Raw genomic sequence first — 26,224 nt, forward strand, 5'->3', positions numbered from 1 at the left:
TGGGCATGTAGAGACCCCCTGGGGATGAGAAGCCCGGCCAGCTGGATGCTGGGGACGTCTGGCAGGCCGTCCATCTGCCTCCTTAGCTGCGGCTCTCAACCCCTTGTCCCCAGCTCACATCACGGGGGAGGAGCACGGGCCAGGGAGCATGCGTCGCCTGCTTCCCAGCGTGTATGTCGGCCGGGTTCCTCGACCTCCCCCAAGCCTCACTTTCCTCGTCTGGAACATGGGAAGGCTCGCTCTTCGTCCCGACAGGGCAGCTGGGTGGCGTACAGAGACCACCTCTGTCAGACGTCTTAGGATTTATCTGTGTCTGGCACAGAGGTGAATAGTAGTTTCAGTTATTATTACCGAAAATGAATTCTAATCATAAAATCGACTGCAGTGTGGGTGGATTTGCTGCCAAAGAGCTGGATGAAAATGGACCCGTGTGCTCCAAACACCAGCCTTTTGAGAAGCGTAAAGACCCGTCCTGGGGCCAGTTGTGACCAGGTGCGCCGTCTTCCCGCACGGCTCCATCCCTCAGTTCTGGCCCTGGTGGGCGCTGCCGGCTGGATGGGGACCAGGGCCAGCGTCGCTGTCCACGCTTCTGGTAGCTCTGTGGGCTCAGAGAGGGGGCCGTGAGCTTTGGAGGCGGGCGTTGGGTTCAGGCTGGGCTCGCCTGCATCAACCTGGTCACCGGCTCCTGAGGCCACTGTGAGGGGGCAGCTGAGGGGCCAGCACAGGGCTTGTGGCCGTCACAGGAGGTCGCACGTCTCACCTACTCTGTCATTCGTTCATTGGTTCGTTGACCGAGGGTTGAGGCTTCCGCAGGCTCAGCATGGAGCCAAGCACCAAGGGAGAGCCTGGCTCCTGACAAAGCTCAGCGTCTTGCAGATTGAACCTCTCCCTGCCACGTGGCCACCGACACGTTGCATTTCCTCTCCAGGTCTCGGTTCCCCCACCTGGAGAATGGGGTTGTTCTGGCTGTCTCCCCAGCAGAGGATCTTGATGTGGTGAGGGGCCAGCCCTCTCTGGAAAGCTGTCGAGCCTTCGGGGCCTCTGCAAGGGCGGGCGGGCAGAGGATGGGGCTTTGGAATGAGCAGGTGCCCCCCCCACCCCCGTTGCGGGCTCTGCCGGGCGTCTGCTGTGTGTGATTCGATGCATTTGTCAACCTCTCTGTTTCCTTTTCCTCGCTCACATAATGTGGTTATGACGCCGTTGTCGCAGGGCATCATGCGAGTGAGGCGAGAGCGTGAAGAGAACCTGGCTCTCAGTAAATGCGACCCCCCCTTTCCTCTCTGTCTGGCTCCTACTGTCCTGCACTCTGCTGCTTTCAGGACGTGACCTCCACCTATCCCTGCCCAAGCTCATCGGGTAGCCAGGAGGGGGCAGGGGCGGGCAGACAGCCCGCTTTGGAGCTCAAGGGAGTAAGCGTGTGCCCCTCGGTGAAAGGTCCCTCTGGACCAGGATGCGGAGCCGAAAGTCTTGGGTTCTGTCCGAGACCCATCCCTGGGTCCCTGTATGTCATTTGCCTGTCCCCTCCCCTCTCGAAATCTCGGGGTCCTCGTGGGGACCTTTGATGTCCCAGTGCCAAGTAGCTTCAACAGCGGGCTGGGGGAGGGGCGGGAAGGCCTGTGGGGGGGTCACCAGCATTTTCTAGCCTGGGCTCTGCTGGGATTGATGGCGTGGAGAAGCCCGCGGACAGACGCTGGCCGAGGGAGAGACGGACTGTGGTTTCTAATCTGCCGAGCTGCTCATGGGAGAGGAAGCAGGTGAAGGGACGTGAATGGCATGAAATGGAATTAAAAGAAGGGCATTTTACTCTTTTTTCCCTTAAGGGAAGATGCAGAAGGCTCCCAGCCGCCTGCTTCCCAAATAGCTCTTCTCTCATTTGAACTCCACAGTGTGTTCGGATGCGAAGAGTTGGTTTTCAGATGATCGGGATGGAGGTCAGAGGTTGCAGGGTGACCCTGGGAAGCCAGGCATTTGCTGAATGTCTCCTGCATGCTTCCCAAGTTCTAGGCACAGGGATGCAGCAGTGAACAACAGAGACCACAGTCCGTCTCTCCTAGACCTTACAGACTAGCAGAGCGAGACATACCCTGACCAAGGAGTGCAAAACGTGTCATACGTCAAATGGGATAAGTGCCCGGGCGGAGAGACAAGAAGGGTAAGAAGTCAGAGAATGCCAGGGGAAGGTTTCAAGGGGCTCCTGTATGTAGGATGGTTGGAGAAGCTACCTAAGACATCTCATCCCCCCTCCACCGCCGCTGCGTGTATGCGCTCATGGCATGTGGAAGTTTCCAGGGGCAGGGATCGAACCTGCACCACAGCAGCGGCCCAAGCCGCTGTGTCACTAATCGGGTGACGTTTGAGCAGAGTTGTGAAGGCGGTATGGAACTGAAGAGATTGATTGAAGCAGAGTTTTCTTTCTCTGTGGGGTACCCGAGAGCCTATAGAAAGCCCTCACTGAGGCTGAAAGGGCCAGCTCAGCCTGGCACCTCAGACTCGGAGCCAGCCCGCTTTAGGTACAGGACCCCAAGTCGAAATCGTAATCGTCCTTACACCAGCGTTAATGATGATAACCGCAAGCCAGAGAGGGTTCTAAGTGAGTTGGGCTTTGAGCCTTCAAAACCCCGTCCGCGTAGGCTGTCCTCTGCAGCCCCAGGCGGCACCCTCTCCGTGTTGCACGTGTGGAGTCTGAGAGCTCTGTGTGTGGAGCGACAAGCCCAGGACTGTACCCAGGTGAGGGGTGAGGTGGACTCTCAGATCCAGACTCTGCTGCCCGTCAGATCTGAGTTTCAGCGGGGCGCCCAGCCTTCCACCTCGCATGCGGCAGAGGGTGAGCTTCATTCCTGGAACACAAAAATACGTCCGTAGACTAAGAAGGTATGAGGACTGATGCAACGTGGGGCCCTGAGTGGGATCCTGGGACAGACCGTGGACGTGAGTGGGGACATGAATCGCAGTGTCCGCAGTGTGGTTAGCAGCCGGATATGCCTGTGGGTTCCCATTTGACAAGGGGCGGGTTATAGAAGAAGTTAACACTGAAGGAAGTTGAGCGGAGGCTGTATGGGAACTTCCTTCTATCCTTGCCTATTTCCTCTCAATAGAGGGTTGTTCCAAAGTGAAAAACTCATCTGCGAATAAATAAATAAATCCGCATACACTCCGATTAGCTGCCCCTCAGGGTTACGGAGGGCAGCCCTCAGGAGTCATCCAGTGGGAGTCAGCGGTGAACGAACCCGACTGGGATCCATGAGGATGTGGGTTCGATCCCTGGCCTCGCTCAGTGGGTTAAAGATCTGGCATTGCCGTGAGCTGTGGTGTAGGTCGCACATGTGGCTCGGATCCCGCGTTGCTGTGGCTGTGGTGTAGGCTGGCAGCTGTAGCTCTGATTTGACCCCTAGCCTAAAACTTCACATGCTCCCGGTGAGGTACTAAAAAGCAAAAAAAAAAAAAAAAAAAGAGTCGTCAGGTAATTGAATCCTGGAGTTCCCATTGTGGCTCAGTGGGTTAAGAAGCCAATGTAGTGTCCATGAGGATATGGGTTTGGTCCCTGGCCTCGCTTAGTGGGTTGAGGATCCAGCCTTGCCGCAAACTGCTGCACAGGTTGCAGATGTGGCTCGGATCCCCGTGTTGCTGTGGCTGTGGCGTAGGCCAGCAGCTGCAGCTCCCATTCAGTCCCTAGGCTGGGAAGCTTTCAGGTGCGGCCCTAAAAATAATAGTAATAATAACAATAATTGATTCCCTGCTGCTGCTAGACACCCCTAGAATTGCCTGTGTGAGAAGCTGCACTCTGGAGGCAGAATGCTCTCTGGCGGCGTCTCTCCCGGGGGCTGCCCCCAAGTGAACGTCTCATGTAACCCGTGTTTGAGGCTATACCAAGTACGCCCTGTACCTGTGATGAAGTTCAACTCGTTTTCACTTGATGCTGTATTTGCTGGGCTGCGTCATGTGACTTCTGTGAATTGTAGTGACTCATGGCAGCGAAGGAGTGGCGAGAGGCAGCGAGAACAGAATCCGAGAGGGACGGTGTAAGAGTGATCTGGTTTCTCTGACGGAAAACAGCAGCACCAGGGAGCAGTGTCTCCCGGCATGAAGGAAGGAGCCCAGGGTCAAGGGCTTCCTTGCTGTGATTCCCCGTTCACAGAGCCAGCAGGCTGGCTTAAGTGAGTCTCCGGGGGTCCTCCAGTCAGAAACCACTGAGTCCAGCGCAAATGATTGGTCCAGGCTCACGGTGCAACTGCCCAAGAGACACAGCTTTGCCTGTCTGGGTGACCTGGTCCCCTAACAGTCTCCAGAGGGCTTGTGCCCCTCCCCCGTCACCTTGGCATGTGGGCATCTGGTGTCACCCTGCAATCTAGGACAGGCAGAAGGACAGGAAACCATCACTGCAAGTCTGTTAGGAAGTACTTGATGCTTAAAGAGTAGGACGGCCACTCCAAGGTAGACTCTTTATTTTAAGCAGGCTCTGATCTCATGAAATAGAGAAATCCAGCATTTCCCATAGTGTGTTTTCCCGAACACAAGTGCCATGGGCTGGAAAGATGTGCTACAGGAAGAAAATAGACGTGCTGTAGCCGAGTCCACAGGCTCTTATACTGTGGGGTCCTGAGTCTTTAATACGTGAAAGACTGTTAAAAATCTCCCCAAAAGTGTGTGTGTGTGTGTGTGTGTGAGTGTGTGTGTGTGTAGAGGTGGATGTTGCATGCCATTTTTCCAAGTTTCATTGACCAGAGAACTCATAGGTAGATAGAGAGAGAGAGAGATTTTATGTGTGTGTGTGTGTGTGTGTACGTACACACTTACAAATGTGCATATAAGGAATAGGCCGTGGATATGTATGTATGAGGAATAGCTGAACTAGTTCTACGCAAAAATATTTTGGGAAACACTAAAGTTATCTGAGGTCAAAGCTGAAAAAAAAAAACTGAAATGAATGCTAAATTGTGACTCTAAGACTTTTTTCTGCATGTTAGTTTTAGCAAGCCGATTTCCCACATTCTTCCTATTTTGTTAACCTAATTTCTCTTTTCTCAGAAGAAAAGTGGAAAATGACAGGCAAATGAGCCCCACCCCACCCCCTCCGTGTATTGTGTCCACGGGAGACAGAGCCATCGCCTGCGTTCCGTGAGCCAAGGGTCACCACGCTGTGTGACGACTCGGTGGTGGGTCCCAGCAACCCCCATGTGACACTGGTGTTTGGGGAGCTAAAAAGGAACCTCATTAAAAATGTCACGAAAGCCCGTGATTCCACCTGTGTCACGTGCGGCTTTCACCCCAGCACCTCCGTAGACACGGGTGCGTGTGTCACCCTGAGAGGCGAGCGGCTCTACTGCTCCGAGTGCCAGGTCACTGGACGCGCCGGGCGAGGTGAGGTCGCCCTTTGATCAGGGGACCGTTTCTCGTGAGGCCGACGGCGCCCCTCTCCCTGGTCCCAGACCTTCTCACCCCATGGTGGGCCCCGGGGGAGAGTCCTGGAAGCAGACTTCGGGCCCTTTGGAGCCCCTCACAGCCCGGGCCCCGCCTCAGCCTCCATCTCCCCTGACTCCCACTCCCACGCGTGAGCCCTGCTCCTCACACCTCCAGGCCTGTTCCCAGCACATCCGTGTCCCGTCTAAGGCCCCGGGTTGAATGCCACTGGGCGGTTGCCTCTGTTAGAAACCGAACTCGGACTCCTTACCTGGCAGAGTAAGTCAGTGTGCACTTACAGGTGCCACCGATAAAGGATGAGCAACAGAAAGAGGGAAAATATAGGAGGGGCTTTTCCTTCGCCGGAGGTGAGATGAGGCGGGGGGAGTGTTTCAGGTATCTCATTGGAGGGTGAGATGGTTTAGCTAGTCCCTCAGACGCTGGCCTGTCCCTCGTCAGATGTGTGTGACCGCAGGTGTCATTCGAAGTCTCAGAATATCTCTTTCTTCAGCTGTAAACACAGACTGATGGTGCCACTTCCCTCTTGGGGTTTTGATTCAGTGCTGCGCAGCTTGCAGGGAGCCTAGAGCTGTGCCTGGTGCACAGAACGCAGCTTGGGAGTTGTTATGATGGTGATTCCACCTACCAAGTTAAAGAAAAAAAAACCAGCTAGGTTGAAGAAAAATGTGCAAAGATACAAACAGGTGGTTCAGAGACGCTGAAAATGGCGTGCAAACAGGGGGCGGGGAGGGGGTGGACTGGGAACTTGGGGTTCACAGATGCAAACCGCTGCCTTTGGAATGGACGAGCAGTGAGATCCCGCTGTGTAGCCCTGGGAACTATGTCTGGTCACTAGTGATGGAGCCTGATGATGTGAGAAACAGGAATGTGTACGTGTGTGTGTCACTGGGTCACCGTGCTGTACAGTAGGAAACTGACAGAGCACTGTAAACCAGCTGTGACGGAAAAAAATAAAAACCATTATAGAAAATGGCTCGTAAACATATGACTCATGCTCTAGCTACCAAAAAACAAAGGATTATAAATGCACGTGCTTGTAGATGGCAAAAAAGTGAAAAAGGGGAGATGACCCCGGGCTGGCGAGGGTCAAGGGCACTGCGAGCTGCGGCTGCTGTCAGTGAAGGTGGTGAGGCACGTCCCTGCTCTGATCCCGAAAGCCCCCAGCTGTGGAAACACACATGTACACACAGAGCATACGTGCCGTATATCATATTACGCACATTACATGTTACGTATCTGTGTGTACATGCGTGTTTCCACAGCTGGCGACTATGTAGTGTATCAAAGAGTGTTCCCTTGGAGCATTGTTTGCGGGAAGGAAAACTGGGAGGTGACTTGAGTGTCCCCCAGTCGGCAATGCTTAGGAAAATTCCGGTGAATTTGGACCGTGGACTGCTTAGAAAGAAGTGAATGTGTAGGTCCTGACCTGGGAGCACATTTGCCACACCTTCTTAACTGGGAAGGAGTCCCTGTGCCATCCGTGGAATCTGAGCCCGTCTTTATGCAGAGACAAGTGGTGCTGATGAGCGTGGGCCCGCGTCGATGTTTCCGTGCTCGTGGGAACATGCCGGGACTCTCAGGGGTAGTTTTCATCTGGGGAGCAGGCATCAGAGGGTGAGCAGGACCACGCCACCTTCTACTTCAGACACTTGCGTATTTTAAAAAACGTATTTTCAAACAAAGGACAAAGAAAGCCCAAGAAAATGAAGAGCAAAGACCAATCTTTATAGCACAGGATCATTGAGATGAAATGAGCTCATGCTTGGCAAGCATCTGACACCGTACCTGATGCTGATAAGTGCCCAGTAAGTGTGTCTGTCCTCTCGGCCCTCCCTCCACAGACTCTGTGCCACCCCCGCCCCTCTGAGTCCTTCCCCGTGCTTTCCCCAGACCACGAGCTCAATAAACACGCAATGGTAATCACGGCTCGGACCCTGAGTGCGGTGGGCGCCACCCCAGGGCCTGCCCTCGCGGGGCCCGGGGCTGGGGAACCCACCCTGTCTCATTGTCCAGCAGTCCCCCCCGTCCTTCCTTCTTGGTCCCCTTGAAAAAGCTGCCATCCTTGCCCTGTGGATGCCAGCTACAGCTCCTGTCTCCGGGAAGGAGCCTCTCCCCGCCTCACCGCTGCAGGCCGGCTTTGTCACCACACCTTCCCAGGGTGAATCTTATCGTTTGAGTGAGCTCTGCTCACTGGCTTGTCTCTGTCCTGTTTCCACTCCAAGCCAGGCTTTCCCACCCCGGGGCGTGTGGGCTTCCCTGGGTCCCTTCCCCCACCAGCTTCCACCTGGCTCTGATGAATTCCATCGTGTCTGCTTAAAATCACTTTACTTCCAATTTGCTAATTTAATTCTAGTCTTACAGAATTTTGGCAACCCTGCCAAATTGGGTGCCAGATGCAGATTTAATGAGCGTATTTTCAGTTCTTTCTCTCCTGTCTGTATGAAGATGCTCAAGAGACAGGGTCTGGAGTCAGTCCCCGGGGGGCTCCCTGGAACACCCCTTCCTGTGTTTGACCCTGAGCCCCCAGGCGCGACCCTCCAGCCAGGTCTCTCCCTGTCTGACAGGAAGCTCTCCTGTCTGTTCCTGGGGGAACGGAGCTGGTATTGCATCATCTCCTAGTCCTAGAAGCCTCAACCCGATTCCCATCATTTGGGCTTCGCAGGAAGTGTATTTGGGGAAAATTACTTGTTTCCTCCAGCCCGTGTCTTCCAGCAGCCATGGGCAGCTCAACAGATGTTCAGGGATTCGCCGCTTTTGCAAACACACCTGGAGCGCTTTCTAGCGTGATCTCGCAAAGTGTGGCCTGCGGACGGTCTGCCGTGGAATTGCGGTGGGGTGGAGGGTGTGGGGAATGCCTGTTCCTGGGTCCTGCCCCCCCCCCGCCGTAGCATCAGTCTGGATTCCCGGGCGGAGGCTTACGCTTGTGCCTCCAGCCCTTCCACATGGCACCTCGTTTCAAACTCATGCTGACCCCTTCCGGAGACTTTTTGCTCCCCAGGAGTAAGACTCAGAGAAGCAGGTGCCTCAGGATCTGCGGTGGCAAGGGTGCAAGTCTGGGGCTGGCTCGAGGCTTTGGGTTCTAAGCGTAGGGCTCGAGCAGCATCTGGTCCAGGGGCGCAGGGCTGAGCGCTGTTGGTCGCAGTCACAATGGATTCCCAGCAGGCCTGCGCCTGCCCTGGTGCGTCCACACACGCCCGCGCTGCAGAGACGGGAGAACGGAGACCACGTGCTCACTCACTGCCAGTGCTCAGGTCTGCAGCCCTGTAAGAGCCGAGGCCAGGCCACGACCGGCACCGCATCTGCTTCTCAATTCTGGGCCGAGGGAGCCGAGGGCTGGATGGAGGATACGGGGGTGTTCCCTGAGGACCAGGAGGAAGGAGCGCGGCTCCCTGGCTTCAGCACAGGGGCCTGCCCTGCTGCTGGGCACGTCCCGTCTGTTCCTGAGACGGGCCTTGTCATCAGGACAGGCTAGGGTTGGCTACAGGGGTTGCCAAACTTTTTCACCAGTAGGCCCTCTCCCACTCCTTACTTCTTTGTGGCCCCAATAAAATCTTACGCAGAATCACAATAGGTACAAAGAGACAAAACCAGAGGTGCCGGGACTGGTGCTGAGCCTGCCGGGAGGCAGTCTGGAACATCTCACTCGGTGCTCGCGTCGGTCATGTGTGGCTTTTCCACACACCCTCCCGACCTGGCGGGGCCAGGGCGGGCACCGCCTTGCTTCGGGGTCTGGCACGCTGGGCTTCAGTGGGGGCCCTACCACTTTCTGCGTGTGTCCCCTTCTCTGAGTCTCAGTCTCCTCTCTGCGCAGTGGGGACAGTGGCAGTTGAGGGTGAAATGAGCTGTGCGTGCCAAGTGCTTAGCACGGCGCCTCGCACGTGGTCGGGATGGTGGCTCTCGTTTTCCTTTGACGGGGTGGGACTTTGAACAGGAGAAATTAGCAGTCCCAGTGGGGGTTTGCCAGGACCCTGGAGACACGGTGTTGTCCGAGGGAGTGGTAGGGATGGGGAGGCCCAGACCTTGTAGGTTTGTAGATTTCAGCCCATTTTCCAGCCCCTGCAGTTGAGATCTTCTACGAGGGAAGCTCCCTGGGGGGTGAGGGGAAGGGTTTGGACGGGGGCTTCCCAGATGGGCGTCCCAGCGCAGGAACTGGGAGCAGGCGGGCAGGGCTCGCCCCAGCAGAGGCGGGCAGGGAACAGCTGGGCTGGAGGGAGGGGTCCCTGGCCGCTTCTTGCTGTGGGCCGGGCTACCGAAACAGGGCCCGCTCACAGCCCAGAGGCCTCAGGACGGGCAAAATCAGAGCATCGTGGGCTTCAAGTCCAAGGGGGTACCTGGTGGCTCCCAGTGCTGGTGGCAAGAGGGCAGAGGAGGAAAGGTTGGGACATTGCAGGGACTCGCTGGAACCCCCCATGCCCGCCGTGCCACAGGGCTGGGGGCGGCGAATGCAAGAGCGAGCGAGCAGCACCGAGCCGGGAATGTTTGCCGTCTCAGTGCGGCTATTTTGGGCTCTACTCCTGCTCCTGCAGTCACTGTGGAAACTGCACGTGCCGGGCTCAGTGTGGAAACATGACGAGTTTTTCAAGGGTGATGTGCCCTAAGCAGCCAGCCAGGAAGCTGCCGCTGCTGCTGCTGGCAGAGAGGGTGAATGTGTGTCTCCTGGCCTCGCGCTCCCCACACGCCCCACCCCGTCTCCTTCTCTCTGCCTGGGCTGCCTTTCTCCTGGAGCTCTGTCTGGGGGGAGAAGTGTTCCAGGCAGCGTGGCCAGCGGGTGGGCAGAATAATGGCCTTCGAAAGATGGCCACATCCTCATTCCTAGAACCCGTGAAGACATTACGCTACGTGGCCAAGAGGAATTAAGGTTGCAGGTGGAATTGTGGTCGCTGACCAGCTGGCTTTAAAAGAGGCAGATTCGACTTCCCGTTGTGGCTCAGCGGTGACGAACCCAACTAGGATCCATGAGGATGTGGGTTCCATCCCTGGCCTCGCTCCGTGGGTTAAGGACCTGGCGTTGGTGTGAGCTGTGCTGTGGGTCGCAGATGCGGCTCGGATCCTCCGTGGCTGTGACTGTGGCACAGGCCTGCGGCTGCAGCTCCCATTGGACCCCTAGCCTGGGAACTCCTTCCTGGGAACATTTTAGGCGTGGCCCTAAATAAAATAAAATGGGGAGATTATCCTGGTTTGTCCACTCGAGCCCATGCAGGGCAATCGCAAGGGCCTTGCAGTGCAGGCGGGAAGCGGGAGACGCAGTGTCAGCATGTGATCTGAGGGAGACTCGGCCGCCGGGCGGTGGCTTCGAGGGTGGCGGCGGGGGCTGTGAGCGCAGGAATGCAGGCGGCCCCAGGAACTGGAAAGGGTGAGGAATGGATTCTCCCCCGAGTCTCCCGGCCAAAGCACCTTGATTTGCAGCCCAATGACCTGTTGAGGATTTCTCACCCCCCGCACTGTGAGAGAACAGATGTGTGTCATTTTAAGCCACAGAGCTGGTCATGGGTTACAGCGGCAGCAGGCGGTCACCAGGGAGGCCAAGGCCATCACGGGGAGAGGTCCTCAGACAGGAAAGCTGCTCTCCCGGGGGAAGGCGATGCTCCCTCTTTAAGCTCCCAGCTCTTCAGACCCCGGGCGGGGTCTCCGGCAGGCAGCCTGCGCAGGTGCCCGTCTCCGAGGTCTGGAATGCCACTCCCATGTCCCTCCGTAAGCCCTCCGGCTCCTCAAGTCCCCCTCTCCTGCCCCCTCCAAGCAACTTCTCCTTCCTCTGACGTTTGGTGCCTCCCCTGGGGTATGTCCCTCGCGGGACCTTGCGTGGCTGCTGCCCCTCTGCCCACACCCATCCCCACCAGCCACAGGCCAGACACCGCCAGAAGCTAGGTGAGGAATGAGTGACTCCTCCCATTGGAAATCAGATGTGCCCCTGACCTGCAGAAGCCGCGCTTGGTGCCACGTGCTGAAAGGGCCTGGACTTGAACATGGGGTGCCTGGGATTCTGTCCTGGCCGTGGCACTGGATAACTCTGGCCCTGGGTAGGTCACTTCCCTCTTCCTTGCGGGCAGGCTGGAGGTAAACAGGTGGCGTGAAAGCCTTTGACAACGAGGCTGTCCCAGAAAACGAGGCTGTCCGTGTTGCTTTCTCTCCCAGAGCTGAATCCTGCCGTGATCGCTCCTGTTCCCACTGCAGCATTTGTCACCATCCTGCCTGAGCCCTTCTTTACTGGGCATTCCTGTATGCCTCGACCTGGGTGAGCCTAGGATCCGGCTGGGGGGAGGCGAGTGAGATGCCCAAGGGGCGGCATTTCAGGGGGTCCTCCCTTCAGCATCACGCAAAGGCACTGGGAGGTCCCCCCCCACTCCCTTGGTAGACTAGGAGACTGAGGCCTCAAGGGTGGGGTGCCTTTCTCCAGGGCACCTGGGGAGCGAGCTACCAGTAGAGCGGGAAGCAGGACACAGATCCCTCACCTTCAGCTCCAGGGCGGGTCCCCTCTCCTTCCAATTAAATGCATGAGTGAGTGACTGAATGACTTTATTGCTCCAGCACATATTTATGGAGGGCTCATTCTGTCTTAATAGTATACTAGGGGCTGGGCTTCAGCCTGGGAGCAAGACAAACAGGGCCTGGTCCTTCCCTGAGAATTTATATCCTGTGAGGAAAGGATAAGTAATGAGACAGTTAATTCTTTACTTACAGTGATGATAAATGACATGCAATGGATGGTGAGACGTCATGGGCTGTGAATGGTTGTACAGGTTGTGCACTGCACAAGTGCATGTACTGGTCCTACGCTGGGGCCTCCATTAAGAAGTTTACAGTATGATTTGGAAGATAGGACTAGTATATTCTTAAAATAACAGTATAAGATCGTGGGTAACAAATGGGAATAATATACTAGGAGGAGGGCCCAGAATTAACCTTAGTTCCTTCTCCTCTGGGGCTCTGGGCCTTTACTTTCTATTCTCCTCTGTTTGATCATTAGATCACATTTGGTCTGCCTTCTCTGGGAGTCTCCAAGCAGGATTTCTGCAGCCAGAAGGGCCTAGGAGACCTGGAGAAATAAGGCATTGCTCTGTCTGGAGGGGCAGAGCTTCAGTTATTCTGGGTTCAGAGGCACAGAGCCTGTGATGGCAGAAGAGGCTAGAATCTTCAGAAATAAAGCCTTCTCTGCCTGGACAAAGTCCAGCTCTCAGCATTGCCTCTTCTCTAGAATGGTGGGCCCGGAAGGAGCCTGGCTTCTGGGAATTAGGCACGTGTGGCTCCACCAGCGCACGTGTGGCTCTGTACATCTCTGGGTGTTGCCATGTGGATGAAGAAAGAGCAGGGAGATGTGTGTGGCTTGACTAAAGTGTCCTGCCTGTCTGTCAGATGAGGCAGGTTCTGGACAGCCACAGTGTGATATCTGGGCAGCCGGCTCCCCCCTCTAGTTGGGGGACCTTAACAAGCCCTTCACCTCCCTGTGCCTCACTTTATTTGTAAAATGAGAATGAGAAAGACCTATCTCACCCAACTGTTAAAATTTAAAAAAAAAAAAAAAAAAAAAAAAAAAGGACTGGGAGTTCCCGCTGTGGCTCAGTGGTTAACAAGTCCAACTAGGAACCATGAGGTTACAGGTTCGATCCCTGGCCTTGCTCAGTGGGTTAAGGATCTGGCGTTGCCATGAGCTGTGGTGTAGGTCGCAGACGTGGCTCGGATCCTGTGTTGCTGTGGCTCTGGTATAAACCAGCAGCTACAGCTCCAATTAGACCCCTAGCCTGGGAACCTCCATGTACCACAGGTGCAACCCTAGAAAAAACAAAAAGACCCGGGGGAAAAAAAAAAAAAAAGGACTGGGTGTTTTAAATCCCTGGTTACCCAAGGACATAGAAATTGCCACCAAATGAAGGCATCTCTTCAAGGATCAAAAGGGCATTTAACCCCTTTCCGGAGTTAGAGACCCATCCTCGTGTGCAGGAGGAGAGAGAAAGACACGTGCGTCTCTCTGTTTTTCTCTCATTGAGAAGAGTTACTCTGGCTGGAAAATAAACCAGCTTCTCCACAGGCAGTTAAAACAGAAGGGGTCCTTCCAGTCTTTGGTTTGACGGAAGGGGGAACTGAGCCCAGCAGGGAACATGGTTTGTCCTCGGTCTCATGGCCGGTTAATGGCAGAGCTGGGGTCAGACCCCCAGATCCTGCCCACCTCTTATGCCACCCTACCTTTTCTGCCCCATGTCCTGGAGTTTGGCTGTTTAAAGAACGGTGATAGAGATATCCTGATAGAGAAACGGGGCGGGGGCGGGGGGGGGCGCGGTAAGAGGATGGGAAAGTGGGTGGGGTCGGACAGGGGGCGAGTGGGAGGAGGGAGAGCAGGAGGGAGGCGACGGCTTGGAAGGTCTTGGTTCCCTGTGGCCAGAGGTGGCAAGTCCTTCAGATGCCCCTGCTCCTGGGACAGATCTCGAAGCCTCAGCTGATCTCTAGCTTCCCAGGCAAGTGTAGCTGCCACGAGAGCAAGCTTCGGGCCGTTCTCAGGCTGCAGCGCAGAGAGAAATGTGGGCACCCGGGAAAACTCTCTCGTCTAGGTGGACCATGGTCCTGCCAGTTTGGCAGAGTCACCTGTTGCTTGTCCTGGGAAGTGAGTTCCTGAACGCGGTGATGTCAGGGGCAACACCCTGGAAGGCAGGCCGGTGGTGGTGTGTTTACTCGCTGTTCATCCCTCGTTCACTCCGCATGCCAAGCGCTGTGCTCACAAGCACGGGAGGTGCCCAGACGGTACATGATGTTCTTACCCAAAGGTGCCCGCTGGTTGCGGGGAAGACAGACACACAGGAGGATAACCATCACAGTGGGGTGGAGACGAGGGAGGTCCAGCCCAGTCCCTGGACCACAGACGGGCGGGGGCGGGGGAGGAGGGATTGCCAGGGCTGAGCTTTCAAAGGATGAGTGGGAGTCCACGTGGCTGAGAGGGGAGGGCGGACCTTCCCCAACAAGTGTTTGGAACCCGGGAAGACGGGGGCAGGTCCAGGTATTGGGTAGCTGAAGGGCAGGGAGGGAGGACCGTAGCAGGTGATGGATGAAGCTGGAAGGTCAAGGTGGTCCACATGGGGAAGAGACTCGGACACCCTCGGAGGAATCCGGATTTCTAAGGGCCGTCCGCGAGCCCCGGAAGTGGTTATGAAGCACCATGATACTTGCCTACTTGGTGGTGCAGAAACAGCTCTGAGCGGATGGAGAGTGGAGACAGGGGCAGTGGGTGGAGAGGAGCCCAGGGGCTTGAGAGACTCTTACGAAGCCAGTTCGCTGGGGACCTCATGACAGGTGGAATGTTGGGGGGAGTGCAGGAGAGGGAGGATCCACCAGGGCTCCCGGACTTCTCGGGATGCCTCGGATGCCTTGCAGGGCCCCCAGCTGAGGTTCGGGGTCCACCCCTCGGCGATGGGCTCCTCACCAAGGACTCAGCAGGGGAGCCAGGGCTGGACTGGGGCTGTGAGCCCCTTGAGGTTCTGGCTGACACCCTCGAGAAGAACCAAGACGCATACGTGGATGCTGCAGGGCTGTTGATTCATCTTCACCAACACACCTCCACGGGGGTGGTCTCTCCTCATTCATGGTCGTGAATTGGGCTCGAAGCTCTGCGAGTGATACGGAGATGAGTCACACACCCCTGTCCCGTCCTCAGAGATCACGTGGTTGGTCTGTGATGCTGACAAACATTTGTATAAGTATTATATCCCACATACGCAGGGGAGGAAAGAGGCCACAAGGCAGAGACCAAGGACAGTAAATGAGAGGTCATGGCTGGCCGCAGAGGGGTGAGGCGTGGAGGGCTTCACGGAGGATGTGGCATATGATCTGGGCTCCCATGGGCGGATGTGGTTGGATCTGGCTACGGTGAAAAGGAGAAGAGCATTCCAGACGAAGAGGACTGCCCAGGAGCAGGTCACGTGTGGGCGTGGTCATTTGGCAGGAGCAGGGGTTCTGTCAGGGAGCCCTGACGTCGGGGCAGCCTGGCATATGAGTGGAGGAGACCCCAAGTGTACCCTTTACTCTGCAGAAGGGAAGGACGTGGGACAGGGAGGCCCTGGCGAGACCCGAGGTCCGCTTCTCCGGCCTCCCGGAGCGGGCACAGTTCAGACGCTGCTGTGTGCTGGTCCAGAGGGGGCACCGTTCAGACGCTGCTGTGTGCTGGTCCAGAGGGGGCACCGTTCAGACGCTGCTGTGTGCTGGTCCAGAGGCGGCGGCGAGCGCGGAGGTCTTAGTAGGGGAGGTGGACAAAGAGGACTCTGATCGCTCGCGTTTATGGAGCCTTTCGGCCGGCGCTGTTCTGAGCACTTCATGTGGATGCGCTGCGTCTTCCCGAAATCCTGACGGGTGCCTACTGCTCTTACTCCTGTTTTACAGATGAATTCGCTGAGACCCAGAGACGTCAGGCACATAACCTGCCCAAGGCAGGTCACACGGCTGGGAAGTGGTGGCGGGGAGTCAAACTCAGGGGCCCGGGCTCTTCAATTCTACCCTAACGATGGCTGCCCAGAGGGGCCGAGTGGATGAGACATGGCCCTGCCAGGGTGGGGACAGTTCCTCCCACTGTCCGGCCCCGAGGGCTGACCCTGGCACTCTGCACCCCAGGAAGCTGTGAGGGGCCCTTTCGGGCCTGATTTGGTTCACCGATTCGAAACAGCCTACGTATAGGTGGTGACAATGTAAATAACTGATGCAATGGAAACTTTCTATGGAAAAAGGTACCCACTCGAGCAGCCACAACGTCCAAAAAAAGGAAGAACAGCAGAGCAGACCCAGAAGGCTCTGTAGCAGTTTCCTTTGGCACACCTTTTTTTTTTTTTTTTTTTCCTGTCTGCCTGAGGCTCTGAGCTGGGGGGGACAGGGGGCCAGCAGCTCTGGACAGGTTGGGATCTGGACCAGAAGCTTGGCTGGGTTCCTGCAGGGCCTGGGGTCATCAGACTTCGCTTCCTAGCCAAAGAGGCAACCACGTGGGTGCAGAAAGCTCTTCTCCCTCCGTACACCTGATCCTGCGTCCCCAGGGTCTCCCAGAGCCTCAGCCTGCTTTTCTTCCCCCTGTGCCCTCCCTGTCAATAAGTAGCAGCAGTCTTGTTATGGGATCTGAAATCTTATTTTGGCGCGTGCGCACGCGCACACACACACACACACACACACACACACACACACATTATTGTAAATACAAGTAAAGCTAAAAGATCAGAAATAACCAAAAGAGGAAGAAGGTTATTTTTTGGAAAGCTGACTCTGTCCTTTAAATTCTTACACCAACTTGGGCTAGTCACTGTTGCTCCCATATTAGAGATGAGAAGACTGAGGCTTGACGTGTTAGGTGATGTGCCTGAAGCCACACAGCAGCAGGGGTCAGTGGTGCCTGCTTTTCTCTCACACCGAAGCCCGGGGCTCTCCTGCTGGGCAAGGCTCTGCACGTGTGTCTGCTTCCTCAGCTGGCAGCCGGTAGCATCAGTATCACGGTGAGATAGGAGGAGGGCATTGGCACATGGTGGGTATTCAACAAGTGTGGAGCTCCTTCCCCGCCCTTCCTCTGTCTGCAGACTGAGAAGGCGTGACGGGGCTTCTTGCAGGCAAACAGCCCGGGGGGCTGGGGCTCCTGGGAGAAAGGGCGGTGATCATTCATCTTCTGGCCCGTCTTTCCTGCTAGATCTAGAACGCCCTGTGGCCGGGGCCAGCTCTTCTTCACCTGCGCACTGGGTTTAGCCCAGGGACAGGGAGTGTCTTGTCCAAGGTCGCTGGATGCAGCTGGACCTCAAGGGTGGGCCCGTCCAGTGGACTGTCACCCGGCTGCAGGAGACCTCCGGTGGGAGAGGCCGCCCCTAGGTGCGGCCTGGCATGGCAGGAAACGGCTCCTCTGCCCTTGTCTGAGCCCGGGCAGCGCTCAGCACCTCGACCTTACGTGCAGCCCGGGCTTTCCTCTGCACGTCCTCTTCCTGCCGAGCGCTCTCCCCCACTCCGCGCGGTGCCCCCCACGTGCAAGCGCTGCCGCCCTCCCCTTCCCGTGCAGTGGGGACAGGCGTGCACGGTTCTCCCGCCTGCTGCCCATCCAGAGCTGGTGGGACTGGATAATCCCGCCTTTATCTCTCAGCAGGACCGTGATCCTGCCCGCAAAGCTCCTCTTCCCTCTCCTCAAGACAAACGGAGATACACCACCTTCCGCTGGCTGGAGAAACTCTCCCCGGCCCGGGAGCATGTCCCAGGCCTTCTCGCCCGCGGCCCATCCTTGTCAAGGGCTCTGAGCGCTGCTGCCTTCCCTGCTGCTCCCTCTCCTGGTTTGGAACGCCTCGCTGCTGGGCGGGAGCGAGGAGCCAGGAGCCAGGACAGCTCGAGAAGCAGCCCCCGGGTCGCCCGCGCACGTGGCCGCCTTCTCAGACTGATATCCCGGCGTCGGAGCGGAGCAGAGCATCCCCAGAGAGGGAGACCCCGAGCCCGACCCCAGGGAAGGAGGCGGGAAGGCCTAGCCCCAAAGGAAGAGCCAGAAAGAGGAGAGGCTGGCTTGGGGCGCCTCCCGCTGTAACTGGGGAAGAGCACAGGCATTCTTCGAGTGCCTCTGTTTTTCTTGCTTTTTTTTTTTTTTTTTTTTAAATCATTTTAGGGCCACACTTGTGGCATATGGAAGTTCCCAGGCTAGAGGTCCAATCGGAGCTGTAGCCACTGACCCACGCCACAACCTCAGCAACGCGGGATCCAAGCCGCGTCTGCGATCGACACCACAGCTCAGTGCAAGGCCGGATCCTCCACCCACTGAGCAAGGCCAGGGATCGAACCCGTGACCTCATGGATGCGGGTCCGGTTCATTCGTCGCTGAGCCACGACGGGAGCTCCTGGAGTGCCTCTTGTGTGCTGGGTCCGCACGGGGGCTCTCACACACTCAGCTTCATCCAATCCCCAGGACGAACTCAGGGAGCGGGGACGCCCTTCACGTTTCCCCGTGAGGAGTGGGGCTCAGAGAGGTGAAGTCACTGAGCTGCGGTCACACGGCTATTAATAGGTGAAAGGGGAGTCTGCAACCGGGTTCTGGTGCCCTCAGGGCTGACTCTCTGGGCTCTGCTGTGCAGCTTCCCCGGAGTTAGGAGAGAGAGGCACCCCAAGCAGTTCTCCCCGTTGCCTCTCTCGTGGGGTGACTGGCCCAGCGTGACCCACGGAGGCGATTCCATGTGATTCCACGTGGAGCCCGGGGCTTGGATTCTTGTGTTTTCTGATTGAGTTACAGACCACTAAAGCAGAAGTAAAAGGAGCCGTTAGAAAAATCCGCCCCCAACTCCCTGCCCCAAGCAGGTCAAACTCGGCCCCATCTGGAGGTGTCCCACTGGCAGTGGAGGGGCAGGCTGTGTGTCAGGAGGGCAGCGTGGCCTCAGAGCTGGCCTGTCACTTTCTCTGGGATCGGGGGGTGAGGCCCGTTGCTGGAACCCCCAGTCCCCAGGGTTCCCTGCCGGCCCTTAGACAGCCGCCGCTGTGCTGTGACCCAGGGAGTCTGTCCCCTGCAGGCATCATCGGGGCTTTTTTTTTAACCCTTCATCAGCTGAACTTCCCCTGCAGTGATGCCAGCAGCCAGGCCGGATGTGGGGCGCCCTCCACCTGCCCGTGGAGGCCATGCGGTGATGCTTAGCTTCCCCAAGGAGGGTGGGGAAGGGAGAGGATGGGCCTCCCTCCTTGCGGCTTTGGGTGGGGCCTGCCGCGGAGCTGGCCCTGGTCCTTCCTGCCCTGGGTGGGTGTCGCCTTACAGATGGGCCCCTCTTCCCCTCGCGGGCCTTCCCTGTTCAGCGTTTTCTAAAAAGAAGACATTGTGATAACATTTGAAGATTATAATTGTTAAATTCTAGAAGTGATGCACTGCTGCTTTAAAAACGTATGCTTTAAAAAACGGTGCTATTGAAATGCATGAAGAAAATGCGTGCTCTGACCCCCAGTGGCTCCCCCGTCCCACCCCCAGGATGGGCTGCCTGCCTTGTTTTCATCCTGCAAGCCCTCCGTAGTGTTCACAGCTACACAGATCATGTGTGCCTGCGATGCTGCTTTTCCCCGTGTTTCACACCATCCCACAGAGAGGAAGTGTGTGTAGCAGCTAAGTGTGTAGGCTCCAGAGTCAGACAGAAACTAAAGTTCACCACCAGTCAGCTCTCTTCGCCTTACTGAGTCTCACGTGGAAAGCTGGACTGGCAACAGTGCCTTCCACCCGGCAGGCTGGCAAGGGTACGGGCGGTCCCCCATGGGAAATGCTGGAAGTGACATTCGACACCTGGGGCGCAGTGAGTCTGTTCTTGGTAGGCGTGTGCATTTATGCTTAATGAGGTAAAGGTACCGTCCATTACTGTACCGCTGGGTGGACTTATGTTTACCTATGAGGCCAGTTCCCTGCTGATGGTATGAAGACTGTTTCCAGGTCCGCTGTTGAACGTGGTGCTGCAGCCATTGGGGGTGTGAGAGCGCACGTGCACCTGCGCATGTTTGTGTGAGATGATGTGTGTGTATCTGTGTGTGTACACGTTCGAAGGTGCTGGGTCAACATGATCTTGGTCGCTCCGTCTCTCCCTCCCTGGAGGAGCAGTCCTTCTCCTCCTGGCCACTCACATGGGGGGAGAGGGATGCTGACTTTTAACTTGTGCCCTTTAATTGTTAACGAGGCCAAGCGTCTTTGCATATCTTTATACCGTTTTAATTCTTGGCTAGTGATTTGTTTATTTTCTTTCTCCATTTCATTAGCTGTGCATCTTTTCCTATTGTTTTGTGGGTGCTTTGTACATATTATGGATATTGACCCGGTTTTATGTGTTTGCAGATATTTGTATCTAGTCTGCCATTTGCTCCGTGGTTGTCAATAGGTCTTTGTCATACGCAGTGTTTAATTTTTGATGTAGCCGGTTTGAGTAAATCTACTCCTTCAAGAGCACCGAGATCAACCTCAGGCTTTGGAAGGTATTTTCCAAAACTTAATTACGCAAATGTTCTAATAGTTTTGGTGTTTTCGTGGATTTGCTCATATGTTTGTCTGCATCTTTAATTCAAAATAAAGTGTGTTAAGTGCGGTGCCTCTGCTCTGTTTCACGTAGAATTCCCCGCCCTCCTCACTCCGTATCCCATTTTATTGTCATACTGAGTATTTTCCCTGCTTGTTTATTTTCTGCTCATCTCCCCTGACTAGACCCTCAGCTCCACAAAAGCAGGGCCCCTTTTCTGTTTTGTTCATCACTGAATATCCAGTGTCCAGAATAGCGCCTAACATGTGGTAGGCACTTAGCAAACGTTTGTCAAGTGTATACACAGCAAGCCAGTTGTTGAAATAGGCGCTCTAATTCCTGCTTTCTCACTCGTTGGGAATTCCGACCTGGGCAGCCCTTCCGGTTCTCCTGTTGCTATTGATCTTCAGATTTCCCCCTCCTCTTTAGTTTACAGTTCGTAATTTTCTAGAAGATCATCGCTTTCAGACTCATGAACATCCTTATGCATCAGATTCTCTTACACGTGGAACACTTTTTGTACAGGTGTTTACACTGCCTTTCTTCATGCTGGTTTGTGATTTTGCTCTTCACTGCTGGTCGGGTAGCCAGGGGTTTGTCCATTTTGTTGTTCTCGGAGAAACAGTTTCTTTTGTGGTGGTTGGTTGCTGTCGTTGTCTCATTTGTTCATTTTTGTTTGCAATTTTGTTCATTTCTTCTAGATTTCCTTCTAGCTTATTTTGGTTTATTTTATTCCTTTTCAGCTTCTCGGGGTAGATACTTAATTTATTTACTTTCAGCCTTTCCTCTTTTGTCGTCACAGTGTTTAAGACTCGTGTTTTCCTCTAAAGGCAGCATTGGCTACATTTCACAGGTTTTTTTAAAGTAGGATTCTAAATACTGCACATTTATAAATATTCCACAATTTCAGGGTTGCTGTCCTCTTCGACTCAAGTTATTCAGAAAAATTTTAAATTGTTATGTGCAGTTTACTTTTATTTATTTATGTATTTATTTATTGTACTTGTTAGTTTCTAATTTCTCTGTTGCATTGAGAACTGAGATTGTGAGGTCCATGCCAGAATTTGAGATTTTCTTCATCTAGTAAAAGATATTTGAGGGAAAAAAGTGTTTTCTCTGTTCCTTGAGTATTTATGAAGTTCAGCTTACTGTCTTTGAATCCTCTGTATTTATTTGGAGGTTATTTGTACCATCAATCTCTTCTGTCTTTTTTTTTTTTTTTTTTAGGGCCCCACCCACAGCTCATGGAGGTTCCCAGGTTAGGGCTCGAATTGGAGCTGTAGCTGACGGCCTACGCTGCAGCTCACGGCAATGCTGCATCCTTAACCCAGGGATCGAACCTGCGTCCTCATGGATGCTCGTCGGATTCGTTTCCTCTGAGTCAGGACGGGAACTCCCTGTACCATCAAGTTTTGAGTTGTGAGCTCAAGATCTCGAGATGTTGCCTGGGTGTGGTGGTTTTGCCTTCTCCTTGTGGTTCTAAGACTATGTTGTTTCAGATACTTTGCGGCTCTGTTGTCCAGGATGAATGTAAAGTTGCGTGGTTTTGGCGTCTTCTTGGTGAAACAGATCCCTTAGCCGTGTAACGGGTCCCTTTCATCCTGTTTTAACATTTCGTGTGACACTAATACTGGCTTTTCTGCATCCTTTTTGTTACCGTTCTTCCTACTGTCTTTTTGCCGTTTCTTTGATTTCCACTTTTCTTTATCAATTTGTGTGTCAATTCCAAACAGCATATAGCTGGATTTTTTCCCCCAACCTAATCTTATGTCTTAACGTGGAGGAATTTCATTTCCTCACTTTCTTGTGTTGTGATGTCTGTCTAGTCTTCCTCTCATCATCTTTTACTTTATGGTGCTGGTTGGTTATACTTTTCCCTTTCTTGTTTTGTTTTCTCTTTCCTAACTCCTGCTGCATTAATTGAATTTCTCTGCTACCCCCACAGGGGTTTAAGAGGTCTGTATCTAACTTTTCTTCTAGAAACGGTTCCCCTTGAATAAAAAAGTAAAACCCACACTTCTCTATTAAAGTCAAGAATTAAATGATATCTAATTTCCACCAAGACGAGACCATTTTTTTTTATCGACATTTGTCAGATTTGACTGTGCATCTTTCTGCTTTTACTGTTCATCAGTTTCCTGTGTATCCCTGTCTTGACCTTTCTTGAGGTACTTCTTCTGACACAGTTTTTATTTTGTTGGAGTAATTCCTTGAGTAGTTTTTTAAAGAGAAGACAAGTGGGTGGCGTGCTATTTTTAGTACTTCTCTCTTTGGGTTTGAGACTCGGCTGAGGAACGGCGCGCAGGGTTTCTGCCGTTTTCCCTCACAGCTCTGTAGTCTTGGCTCTGCGGCCCTCTAGCCGTTAATGATGCAGATGTCAAGTCCGAAGTCAGCTTGATTCTCAGAATTGGTGTAGACTGTCAGACAGGAAGCTGGGTTTACTGCTTACCTGGGCGGGGGGCACGTCGCCTCCACCGATACCTGGAGGAATGAGACAGGCTGGGGTTTGCTGAGGGTTGGAAGCCTCTAGAATGGGTGTGTCCGCCTGGGGCTTGATTGGCTTGCGTGAGGAACACGGCGCAGTGGTCCGGGCCGATGAGAACAGTGAGGAGGAATTCTGAGGCCAGGCAAGGGGTTCAAAGAAGAGCTGATCCCTCAGCCTGCTTTTGTAGCGAACAGTCAGCTATTTGCCGGGGCTAGAGTCGCGCGGAGGAAGTGAGCTTTGCTCCTGAAGACGGCAGGGTGTCCTGGCAGGGGTTTCTGTCCCCCGCCCCTCCCTCACCTTTGGCCTCTCTGGAGGCTTTTCTCATTATCCTTGGATTTCAGGAATGCGACCCCTCCTGCCCTGCCCCAGCTCTGTGGCCTCTGCCCGAGTTTCCTGGGTATGTGGCCGGTGGGCCTTTCCCTGCGGGTGTTGGGCAAGGCTGGCTTAGCTCTGATTCGATTCTCCCGCGCTCCCACCAGTCTGCTTTTCCTCAGACTCGCTGGTGCCACTCTGGGCCTGCTGCTCTTTTCATCTTGCTCTTTTCATTTCGGGGTGTCTGGGGGAGAGGAGGGAGACGTCGGGTCCAGTTGACCCTGCAGAACCTCAGGCGTGGGTCACATTCCCATGACCTTGGCACAGCTGTGTCTGCCGCGCCCTCCCACCTGCCGCCACCGGGGGGAGGGCCTTCCGGTGACGCTGAATGAGAGGAGGTGGCTCACGCCTCTGGCCTGATCCCGTGTCCTGCTCCAGCCCCTGGGCTGACCGCACCACCTCACTGATGAAAACCATTCGGTGACCTCCCTCCACCGGAGCATCAAGTCCAGACAGTCTCGTGGACCAGGTTCTTTCCCTGCCCAGCTCTTCCCTCCTGAGCTGTCACGGCCCCTCCGCTCCAGCCGCAGGGACCGCATGCAGTTTCTCGAACCTTCAGTCCGTTGGGGGTCTCCTGTCTGCGGACCATGACGCCTTGGTTTGAAATGCCCTCACGTAAACACACACACACACGTTTAGCCAGCATCAGAGCGGATTGCTCTTTTCTTTACACCTTCCCTGGGTAGCGGCATTTCTTTGCCCTCCTGCCCCTCCGCCCCCCCACTGATGACCCCCTTGAAGAGGGACTGAATCTTTGTCGTCTTCCATCTCCAGGACCCGCCACCCGGCCTGGCGCTGAATGCACGTCTGTTCAGTGAGTGAACAGCCGAATGAGGTTCTAGAGAGACTTGCTCTGCGCTGTGCGTGACACACGGCAGCTGCTCTGAGGGATGGGGACGAGTCAGACGGGCGCCCCAGGTGTGCGCCGTCTGCCGAGGCTCGCAGACGCCTGCAGTCTGTGCACGGGGGGTGCTGTTAGGTATCCTGAGAGGTGTTCTGGGAAGGCAGGACGCAGGTCCGGTTGGAGGGAGGCTGGCTGAGCCTCCCGAAGGAGGCTGGGTAGGATTTGGCCAGGTAGGCGGGGCTCGGCGGTGGGAAATCGTGGACTGTGTTTGTAGAAGGACGCGTCTGAGACCTCGCTGCTTCTCCCCTGGGGTAGAGCCAGCTGGTTTTCTGAGAAATGGGATCTGTTGGAGGGCGTGAGTTCGGATCTGAGGAGGATGAGAACGTGGAGTGGTGAGAGGTGTGGATGCTTTGGACGACAGAACCAGGGAGTGGGAGTTCCCGTCGTGGCGCAGTGGTTAACGAATCCGACTAGGAACCATGAGGTTGCGGGTTCGGTCCCTGGCCTTGCTCAGTGGGTTAAGGATCCGGTGTTGCCATGAGCTGTGGTGTAGGTCGCAGATGCGGCTCAGATCCCGCGTTGCTGTGGCTCTGGCGTAAGCCAGTGGCTACAGCTCCGATTCGACCCTAGCCTAGGAACCTCCATATGTCGCAGAAGTGGCCCTAGAAAAGAGAAAAAGACACACACACACACACACACACACACACACACACACACAAAGAACCAGGGAGTAGTAGGTAGGCAGGCACCACAGAGCAAGTTCAACCACACAGCTCCGTGGTGTTGCCATGCTGCCCCAGGGTGTGGGTGGCGTGGAGCTGGCTGGATTTGAGAGCATGGCGGGCATAGCAGGGCGGGGACGGCAGAGGGACTTTGGTGAGCTGTACCTTCGTGGGAATCAGGAGTGGGATGGAGTTACCAAAACAGGAACCATTCCAAGGCTGACATAAAAAGCATGTCAAGAAGGAAGGTGACAGCGCCCCCTGCGTGCAGGGTCCTGCAGACCTAGATTACGAGATGCACTGGGATAGCATCCTTTGCATTGCAGGGGCCGAAGCACGTGCCACACGTTGGTCTGAGCCTTTTACATGTACGAAGCGTTAACCCCTGGAAGGTGCTTGCTGTTCTTAGCCCCCTTGTCGGGGTCAGCGAGGCTAAGCAGCTTTCCAAAGCAGAGGTAGGAGTAGAAGGCGTGGACTTGAACCCAGCTATCCTGGTCTTAGGAGCCTGACTCCCAGCCATCACTCCACACTGCCTCCAGCACACAAACCAGAGCAGCGATGGAGGTGACGCCCCGTATGCCACAGTCAACTAGAACAGCTCAGGCCTTTCTGGATCGTGAGACACATGCCTCTGGGTTTCCTTGTGTGAATTCTTACAACGGCCCAGGAAGCCGATGATTAAAAACCGGTGCGGTACCTGTTGTCGCTTCCCTGGGCTTCAGTGCCCCGTTTTGTGTGGTGACATGGGGAATGCAGTGTGCTCTGTGTCTGTCGTGGTGTTTAATCCTCACTGGGGCCCCAGGGTGACGAATGGCCGCCATCGCAGCGGCCTAAAGCAGCCCTTCTTTGCCAGCTCACAGCTCTCTGGTCTCAGGTCCGGCGCTGAGCGGCCAGGTTCTCTGCGCAGGTGTCTGGAGGCTGTGGCTCCTCGGCTGGAGGCAGTGGGGGAAATTCCACGTGTCCAGGCTCGTTCAGTGGCTGGAATCCAGGTCCCAGGGTTCGGGGTCAGCGGGTGGTGGCTTTCAGCTCCAGGAGGCCTCGGTCAGGTCCTCTCCCCCCAGCCTCTCCCTCCACCCCCATCCTCAGGTCAGCAAGTCCATGTCCAGTCCTTTCTCCCGATTCTAACCGGTCACGTCCTCTTCTGTGGCCAACCGGAGCAAACTCTGCTTTTAAAGGACTCTCTTGTTCTTTTCCTTTTTTCCTTTTTCCCCTTTTTAGGGCCGCACCTGTGGCATGTGGAGGTTCCCCGGCCAGGGGTCCAATCGGAGCTGCAGCTGCCTGCCACGCCACAGCCACAGCAACACCAGACCCAAGCTGCGTCCGCAGCTCAGGCAACGCCGGATCCTTAACCCACTGAGTGAGTCCAGGGATTGAACCCGCATCTCTGTGGACACTATGCTGGGTTGTTAACCCACTGAGCCACAATGGGAACTCC

At 55.3% G+C, this 26,224-nt stretch overlaps 1 protein-coding gene across 1 annotated transcript in view; it reads left to right on the forward strand.

Moving 5' to 3' along the window:
- Positions 1-26,224, forward strand: part of HIVEP3 (human immunodeficiency virus type I enhancer binding protein 3) — a 127,587-nt gene that overhangs the window by 4,492 nt on the left and 96,871 nt on the right.

This window comes from Sus scrofa, chromosome 6 (genome assembly GCF_000003025.6).
Source record: "Sus scrofa isolate TJ Tabasco breed Duroc chromosome 6, Sscrofa11.1, whole genome shotgun sequence".
NCBI lineage: Eukaryota > Metazoa > Chordata > Mammalia > Artiodactyla > Suidae > Sus > Sus scrofa.